Here is a 10,016-nt window from a genome sequence, read left to right as displayed (position 1 = left end):
ATTAACACCCCCCCCCAAAAAAAATTTTGTTTTACACTTTGGTACACTTGACCTATTTGGGTAGTTGCTAAAGTGCCTCATCTTACGTATTGCCGACCTCATCCTATTAATACTTGACAATTTGAAAACCCAGTGAAAATAATTTCGTGTTTGTAAAGGACAGGGCATCAGATTTATATTGTTTATGTGACTTTTCTATAACTCAATTGGTTGCTTTGTACAAACAATTTCATAATTATTCAAATTGTAAATAGTGAAAAGTGAATGTTTACAGGTAAATAACATGTTTCACTATGGGAAGTTTTACAAATAAACATGCCCAGTTGACATTATTTAAATTACCAAGCTGAAATGCTGCTGTTTTCTCCTGAAACTGAGTATGTGTGTGTTTGTGTGTGTGTGTGTATATATACGTATATACACACATGTATACATATTTATATATAACACTGAATTTTCCAAATGAATAGAAAGCATTTAAAAAATATAACTAGCTATTTTAACTGAAGCCATCCATAAGGTAGTATTTTCTGGAAAACAGATACTAGGTTTATTGTTTTGTCAGACAGCAAAAAAACAAACAAAAAAATCCCCAACAAAACTTTTCCTTTGATTTTACTTATTTTGTTACAGAACAAGAAAAACTGATAGAGGTAACACACAATGATTGTTTACGCCCTCTGCTGCCATTCCACCCTGTGGTTATTTCATCCTGGAATGTAGCAAACGACGTTGTAATTATTTGTAGTCTTATTTACTAGCTTATGAGCAGTGATGCGAGGACTTGTCCCTAGTACCAACCAAAGTTACTTTGGTCTCTGTCTTCAATAAACAAATTATTGAACAAATTCTCAGATTCCAAGAGAAGATACTTGAGGTAAATCTGAGAGATTGTAGGAATTTGCAGTTTAGCAAGGTAAAGAAGAGAATTTAGCAGAATTAAAGGAGAAGTGCATGGCATGTACATTAAAGGACTGAAAATTAAATAAACGATTTCTTAGGTGAGGGAGGAGATGAAGCCGGAAGGGCAAGGAGAAACCATAGCATGAAGTTCCTCTTGCCACGTGAAAGGGATCAGGCTACCCTTTGTGTGTGAGGAGGGAGGAAGTTGAGTGAGGAGTCTGCAGTGACTCACAAGTGCTTCGCTTTTACATTGATTCTTAGGAAAAAGCACATTGGGAGGGGAAGATAAATGTGGTTTGGGGTATGACATTGCCTTGAGCAGTGAAATGCTTTTCTGGCTTTAAGGTGGAGATGTCTCTTAGGTACACAGGCAGGAATGTGGTTTTAGATCTTAGGGCTAGAATTAGGGAACTAGGAGTCATTTAGGTGATGAAATAGATGTATGAATGGAAGCATCTAGAGGGAGAAGGAAACTAAAAAGCAAATACTAGGGAATGCTAAAAAAAAAATTACGGAATTGGTCAAGGAGAAGCCTGAAAGCAGACTATTAAGCAGGACCCGTAGTCATCATTATCAAACGTAGAAATAGTGAAGTTAGGATAGCCAATTGTCAGTCCACCAAGTCGTGGAGACAATCTGTGTAGTACTTAATTATTAGAATCATTAATTACTTTAATACTCTTGGTTGAAAGGGTATCAGCAGACAGCATGATTCTGAAATCTTTCCAGCAAAGAAAATTAGAAGCTTTCATAGTCTGCCACTGAACATAGTTTTACATGACAATTAGCAAGGCTCGGAGATTGATGGCAACATTCCATAAGAGAGAATATGAAACACTGCTCTGAAGTTGTCATTAAAGGCTTTAGTCTTTTCTTATAATCAGGTGCTTCTCCTCCTGTATTTTGTTTGTAATTATAAATTTTGTCCCTGTCATTTGAGAGCATTCTTTCATGACTGCTTTTATTCTCATAAAAGTTTTTAATTTTACAAAGATGATTCCTCTGTTAGAATCCTGGCTGGGTCATTTAGTTTCTTTAGTGATAAAGTTTCTGTCTTTACGGAAGTATTGAATGTGCAAATTGTTAAAACAACTCTGTGTTTTCCAGTCAGTAATAGAGAATTCCTTCACTAGGTCCCTGTAATCTCTCTGTGAGCAAGGATGGTAAAAATAGTGGGGCAGTTTCATTTCCCTGGCCACACAATTCTCTCAAAGGATTCAACTCATGGACAGCATGAGGAATGCTTCTGCGTGGGTTTAGCTTTGACTGCAGGTGACTTTTAAGTTTAAAAATAAATATTTAACCTAAAGACCGGGCAACAGCATGGAGCCTGGGGTAAGTGCACAGGCCAACTCAAACCTCTGGGAAAGGCTTGTACAGAAGTAAATCGGTATCCATTAAAAGGGGAGGCGAATAGATGCCACTTCATCTGATTTTTTTATTTGAATCTAGCAACTGCAAGGAGAAGACATTTGGGTTGAAGTTTTCTTACTATATAAGAAAACATTTTCTGGAATTAAAAAAATTGTAACCCACAGTTTATATAACAGGAAGTTTTTTGTTTCCTCTTACCAATCAAAATATAAAATCCACTCAATTTGGGAAATACTAAAAACTTCGGTCCAATGTACTCACTTTTCAGAGTGCCCTAATGCAGTTATCAGGACTCTCTCTAAACACGTATGCTTCAGGATTTAGCTGGTTAATGGACATAGAACTTTATCACCTTTATTAAAAATAGTGAACTGTATAAGCCCACTCTGGACTGTTCCATTTGTTACGTGAATAGCAAACTGTCTTGATTACTTCAGCTTTATAATTTTTCTTGAAGTCAGGTAGTATAATTCTTCAACTTTCTTCTTAATCAAGTTTTTTTTTTTTTTTTTTTGGTTAGTTTAGTTCCTTTGCATTTTGGTTTTGGAATCTGCTTATCAATTTCTAAAGCTTTATGATTGGACTGCCTTGATTATGGCATCTTACGTCTTTCAATCTATGAACGTTCATTTATTTAGATCTTTTTTAGGGCAATGTTTTATCGTTTTCAATATGGAGGCCCTTCTTTCAGTAGATTTACTTCTAGCTGTTTAATGTTTGTTGACATTGTTGCAAATGGAATTTTAAACATTTCACTTTCCAGTTGTTTGCTCCTAGTATATAGTAATACAGTTAGTTTTCGTCTGTTAGTGTGCCACTTTCATGAACTCTCTTATTAGTTCTAGTGACTTAAAAAAAACAGATTCCTTATGATTTTCTGTGTAATCATCATACGCAAGTAGAGTCAGTTTTCATTTTTCTTCCCAGCTCCTTATGATTTTCTGTGTAATCATCATACGCAAGTAGAGTCAGTTTTCATTTTTCTTCCCAGCATTGCATCTTTATTTTTCTTGCCTTATTTCGCTGCTTAGGAATTCCAGTACAATGCTGAATAGAAGTAGTGACAGTACACATGCTTATTACTTTGTTCTTGAATTTAGGGGGATAACATTTAGTGTTTCACTATTAAGTGATGTTAGTTTGCAAGATGCCCTTTGTCAAATTGACAGAGTTCCTTTCTATTTCTAATTTGCTTGAATTAAAAAAAAATCATGAATGAGTGATAAATTTTGCCAAGTATTTTTTTGTGCATCTATTGAGATAATGATGTGTTTCCTTCTGTTAATATGATGAATAATATAAATAGATTTTTTTATAAATGTTAAACCAGCCTTGGTTTCCTTGGATTAACTACACTTCGTCTTGATATATTATTATTTTCATTTATTACTGGATTAAATTAGCTAAATTAGTTTGCTAAGGATTTTTTGTGTTTGTGCTTATGAAGGATATTGCTCTATACATACATTGTAATTTCTTGGCCCATTTTTGATAGCAGGGTTATGCTGGTTATTCTTTAAATGTTTAGTAGAACTGACCAGTTTTTGGTGGGAGGATTTTTAAATACATATTTGATAGATATTGTAGTTATTGAATTTTCTGCATCACCCTGTGCTGTGTCCACTTTGGTAAATTTTATTTTCCAAGGAATTTGTCTTTCATTTAAGTTGTCAAATTTATTAGCATAAAGTTTTTCATAATATTCTCTTGTTGTCTTTTAATGTATGAAATATCTGTCTAGCCCTTTTTCATTTCTATTATTGGTAATTTCTCTCTCTGTGAATCAGTCTTGCAGAGGGGTTAGAAATTTTATTAATCTTGTCAAGAATGAACTTCTGGCCTTGTTATTTTTCTATTTTATTAATTTATACACCTTTCTTTATTATTGTCTTTTTTCTACTTTGTGTTTAATTTACTTGTTTCTTTATCTTAATATAAAATTTTGATCATAAATAGAAATCTTTTCTAATGAGAAGCATTTAAAATTATAAATTTCAGGTGCATACCAAGTTTTTCTATGTTGTTTATTATTATAACTTAATTCAAAATATTTTAAAGTTCTTTTATAATTTATCCTTTAGTTCATGGGTAATTTATTGCTTGATTTCCAAATATTTGGGAATTTTCCAGATATCCGATTTCTGTGGATTTTTAATTTACTTCTATTTCTGTAAGAGAACTTACTGTTTTCAGCTTTTTGGATAATTTTGAGACTTGTTTTATGTCCCAGCATAATAGTTTATCTTGGTGAATATTTCATATACACTTAAAAAGAATATATATCCTGCAGTTGTCAAGTTTATTTTTTATAAACGTCAATGAGTCAGGGTGGTTGATGCCTGCTCAGGTGATGTATATCTTTATTAATTTTATTTTTTGTTATCCTATTAATTACTGAGAGAGTAGTGTTACAAACTGCAACTATGATTGTATGTTTGACTTAAGCATAAATACATAATGTCTTTCTGATTAGTTGACACTTTAGTCATAAATGTCTTTATATCCCTGGTAATACTCCCTGTGTTGAAACGTATTTGTTTTGTTTGAATTTACTATAGTTTAACTTTCTTCTGATAGCATAGTTTTTACAACTTTTTATCTTTCCATTTATCTGTCTTTGTTTTTAAAATATGTCTCTTGTAGAAAACATTTAGTTGAGTCTCTCTTTTAAAATCCAGCCTGACAGTCTCTGCCTTTAATTGGAATTATTCTATTTACATTTATATTAATGATTGATATGATTTCTTTAGGTCAACCATTTTCTTATTTGTTTTCTAGTTGTCCCATCTGTGTTTAGTTTTTCTATTCTTTTTTTACCTTTTTCCTTATATGTTAATCAAAATGTTTATAATAACACTGATACCACTTTTTCTTTAGTGGCTACTCTCGGGAATGCATTATGTGTCTTTCATACATCACTTAGATTTAACATATATGCCTCTTCACATAAAATATAGGAAACTTGAAACATTATAGTTCTGTTGACCTCCATCATTTGTGTCACATATATTTACAAGTTATAAACCCTATGATACAGTGTTACAACTTTTACTTAATGTCTTTTAACATCTGTGAAAAATTATTTGCCATTATCTCTTCAAATATTGCTTCTGTTCCATTTTGTCTCTTCTTTCTTTCTTGAAGTCCAATTACATGCACACCAGTCCTGGTGCCACGGATTCCAACAGCTCCCGGCAGCTTCCTTGGCGCCCGGCTACCAGTGGGCTCTAGCTCACTTAGGCCTCCAGCCACCCCCAACTCCGGTGGCCCCAGGTACCCAATGGGCTCCCACAGTCTCAGGCTCCCGCCCAATCCCTAAGGGTGGCCAGCTCCTGTGACACCTGTCTCCAGCTGGGCTCCTGCGAACCCAGGCCCTCAAGTGGGGCTCAGCATCAGGCCAAGTGCTGTGAACACAGGCTTCTTTTTTGTTTGTTTGTTTGTAATTGAAGTATAGTTGATTTACAATGCTGTGTTAGTTTCAGGCGTAGAGCACAGTGATTTAGTTATACACATATAAGAATCAGAATTCTTTTTCCGATTCTAATCCATTATAGGTTATTACAAGGTATTGAATTTAGTTCCCTGTGCTGTACAGTAGGCCCTTGTTATTGGACACAGACTTGTGACCCACCTCAGCGCTAGGCCAGCCTCCACGGCCTCAACCTCAAAGCTAACTTCCATGGACCGAGTCTCCCAGGCCACCCCAGTGGCAGACCCAGATCCAGGCATAACTTCCCCGGGCCCGGCTCTAGGCTCTCATTAGCTCTGGGCCGTTCTCTGTGATGTCAAGCACTAGGCCTGCCCCACCTGCTGACCCAGGCACCAGACCCACCTGCCCAAGGACTCAAGCCACAAGCCTTCACCTCTCCAGTCCCATGTGGACAATGCTGGACGGCCTACCCAGAGTGTCTGGACCAGCTGACTGGTAAAAATGATTGCCCTTGAATTAAATATATACTATATTTAATTTAAAATATACTATATTAAATATACATATATTTAAACCCAACAAAACCCTTACAAATAACAAAGCCTCTCTGATTTTGAGGTAGTGACTGGATATACTTTTATTTATTATTTATTACTTTCCTGTTTACTGGAACCACAGAGTGAGCAAACTTGGTTGGAATTTTGCCTTTATTACCAGGACAGGAATGTATTTCCATCTTACAAGGGGCACCGTGGGTAGAGAGCCACAGTCCCGATTCCCAGCGTGCTGGCGTCAAAGCCGCAGTCTGCCAGCGAGCGGAGCTGGCACCGCGTGGCCCCCGTGCCCGGGAAGCCGGCGCTGAGCAGGGATTAGAACGCCAGCATCTGATGCACAGGGTTGCTTCCTGCTCCCCCTTGGAGTCCTGACAAGAAATGACCTTGTTCAATCCTGCTGAGCTTCCTAGATTTACTGGGCTTATAGCAACACATGGGAAGGAGATTATGTTTATTTTTAAAACGTTAAAAAAAAAAAGTAACCTTCCCAAGGCCTGTGTGGTGCCTGCGTGCAACACACACACACACACACGCAGTGTATGTATAATCACTTCTAATTAACTTCAGCTCTTCCTGCAAAACTAAGTGTGAAGTCTTAAAGACTTGTCAGCTTCTCTGCCTGTGAAATTTATCTACTTTAATTGTGAATAACAATACATTCAAGGTTAGCTATAAATGACTCAGATTTCACAGGGAATCCAAAGTCTAAAAACCACATTTGAAGAGGAATACATCTGTGCGAAACATTTTTGTAGTATGCGTCCAGATCAAAATACAGTTATTTATGCTTATCCAGAATGCCGTCTTTTTTTTCTAAAGGAGGATTTTTTTTCCACATCTGTGAAAAAAATAGATTTCATTGATTTCAAAGCCCAGAAATAAAAGGTAGAAAGCAGTAAAGATGCCTAAAATAAAGACAAGTATATCATTATAGTAGATGGAAAAATGAATTTAGTTTACAATATCACGAAATAAAATATTCAAGGAGCAAATGTTAAAGAAGATTAAGAATGCTCCCCGCCTTCTCGGTAGCTTTGAGCGTCCCGCACACCCTTCCAGACTTCACCACTAGATGTCACAAAGAGCCCAGTGAAACACGGTAGGCAAGCCTCCCGAGAGCAGTGGGTTACAGAACCTTTTAAAGTTTTTCCTGATTTTGTAGTTAATTCAAATAGGAAGTAATTTCCTTTGGGGTTTTGTGTCAAAATATTCATTGTGGATTAATTTTAAGTAAGATATTAGAAACTATTAGAAAATGGGATTGGTTATCAAATCTGGGAAACGATTCTCTTAAAGCGTTGAGAGCATCTCCAGGTGTATGTGGCACGGCACCAGAGCTGTAGGAATGTCTGCTGTGTACTCAGCTTAGCTTAGGACCTCTTAGCATTGCTTTCCTTTTAAAATAGCCATGGGCCTGTCAGGTGTGCCGTCACCAAGACGTCATAGGATTCTGCATAAAACTAATCCGGTGAAAAAAGAAAGGGCAGGACCTTAATGATCAGGTGAGAATGTTTGAATTTAGACTTTGAGATTCACTAATCAAAGTAATTGTGGAAGACTAGATGGGATGGGTTGAAGTTTAGAGAGAATTTGACTCAATATAAGGAAGAACTTCCTAAAAATAAAATAGCTCGTCATTTAAACACAGCATCTTATGAAGCAGTGGGGTCCTCGTCACAGGAAAGATTTCAGGATCCACAGAGGCTCTCGGAGAGCCAGAGAAAATCTTTGGGGTGGAAAGTGATGGCCAAGAGCATCAGAGTCACATTTCTACAGTCAGTGAGGTCAATCATTTAACAGCCAAGAAGGCAGCAGGAAAAGAGTTGAGAATGTGTGCTTAGGTGACTACAAATACGTATTTGAGTTTCCTTAACCAAGGAAAATTGGGTTCTTCAGGCCCCATATGGGAATTATGGTGGTTGCTCTGGTTTGTGGGACCCTGAGAAACACTGATAAGAAGGGACCATTTGATTTCTGTGCTTCTAGCCTCTGGTTCCTCAGTCCTCTCCATCCCAAGGGCATACTATCTAGTAGCTTCTCTTCTAACCAAAAGTTGATCTTGACTCAATCTGTCTTTAAAATCTGGAAATAACTCAAGTGACATCTTCCCAGTGTGTTGCAGTTTATTAGGGAACAGTGCCTTCAGGCTGAACGAAAGGAATGAAAGTCAGTCTGGGAGTGGGCGGTCTCGGCCGGCCTGTAGGAGAGGAAGTAAGCCCTTGTTTGACCTCCTAACCGTTGTCCTCTCTGCCAAGAGGATAAGCCCCAGAGTGTGGCTGGCCCTTGAAGTGTATCACATGAGCTCCAGAGATTGATAAAAAAAACAAAACAAAGTATTTCCACATATTCTTGGCTCTTAAAAAACAAAAAACAAAAAACTACAGCTGAGATATAACTTAAGCCCACCCAAGACCTCGAGGTAGAGTGTGTGACCCTAGTATAAATCAGGAGCATGACTTGATTGTCTATCCAAATACATCCACTAAAAAGCAGGTTTTATAACATCTTTCTAAATTCAGAGTTTGGTAAAACATCACATGGTTAGACGAAGACGGATTTAAAATTTCCTTCTTATGACAAGAATGAAAAAGATTTACACAAGCTTGCATTTTCTACATGTGCCAAAGAGTTAAACGCTGGGCTGTTTACCTGGATTCCTGACCAAGGGTTAAAAGAAATCCTTTCTCCTTCATTCCCCATGGATAAGGACCACTCACAGTATCATAAAAGCTTAGAGCTGGGGTGGACCACCAGGGTCAGTTAGCTCCATCTCAGTTCCACAGATGACAGAACTGAGGCCTGGGGTGACTTGTTTTGACCAGCGTCTCCCTGTCCTTCCACCACACAGTCTCCTTCCCAGAGGACGAGGGCTCGAGTGCAGAGGAACATCTGCCCTGACCCAGGACACCCCTTCATCTGCCCCTCCATGGATTGGGAAGAGAGATGCCCAGGTGGAAGAGGAAAGAGGGTATATTCAGTGGTTCTTACTATTTTACCGCCAAGGAATGAGTGTATGAACTGCCCCCCCCGCCCCCCTCCCTGCACATTACAAGCCCTGTGATTTTCTACTTTTTTTTTTAATGGAGGTACTAGGGATCGAACCCAGGACCTCATGCATGCTAAACATGTGCCCTACCGCTGAGCTGTACCCCCTCCCCCCAGGACCCCGTGCTTTGAAACTTTAGGTGTATGGAATAAATCCCTTTTGTTAAGTATACATTTTTGTAAAATCCTTAAAGACAGGCATTGCTATCAACTCAACCTTCTGATCAGCATAGAAACCCAGGGTGATGTAAGTTTAGCTCACTGCGAAGGAACTTAGTGTTTAGCCTGAGCAAACTTCCAAATGATTTCCTCTAGGAGTACTGAAGTGTAGGAACCAGGAAAGGACCTCCGGGGCTCTGGGAGCTCAGGCCGGTAATGCTGGCCCGAAGCTTACTCACAGGATGCCTTGGCCTTGACTTCGTTGGTACCGCTCTCTGAGTGAGCCGTGGTTCATCCTGGGACAGGTGTGAGGTGAAGGCACGACCCAAGCCCCATCATCCTGCACCTGGATCATTGCAACGGCTCCTCCCTGTCTCCCTGCTTCCACGCTGCCTCATCCCCTTGAGTGTCTGCTCAGCGGAGCAGCTGGTAATGTCATTTAACACTCCACTGCCCCCAGCTCGGCAGTGGCTCCACATCTCACTCGAGCAAAAGCGGAGCCCTGACAGCGATTCACAAGTGAACCCCTCACCCCACCCCCTAATCTGACT

Source organism: Camelus bactrianus, chromosome 30 (genome assembly GCF_048773025.1).
Source record: "Camelus bactrianus isolate YW-2024 breed Bactrian camel chromosome 30, ASM4877302v1, whole genome shotgun sequence".
NCBI classification, from domain to species: Eukaryota; Metazoa; Chordata; class Mammalia; order Artiodactyla; family Camelidae; genus Camelus; species Camelus bactrianus.
This window is presented reverse-complemented; position numbering follows the sequence as displayed.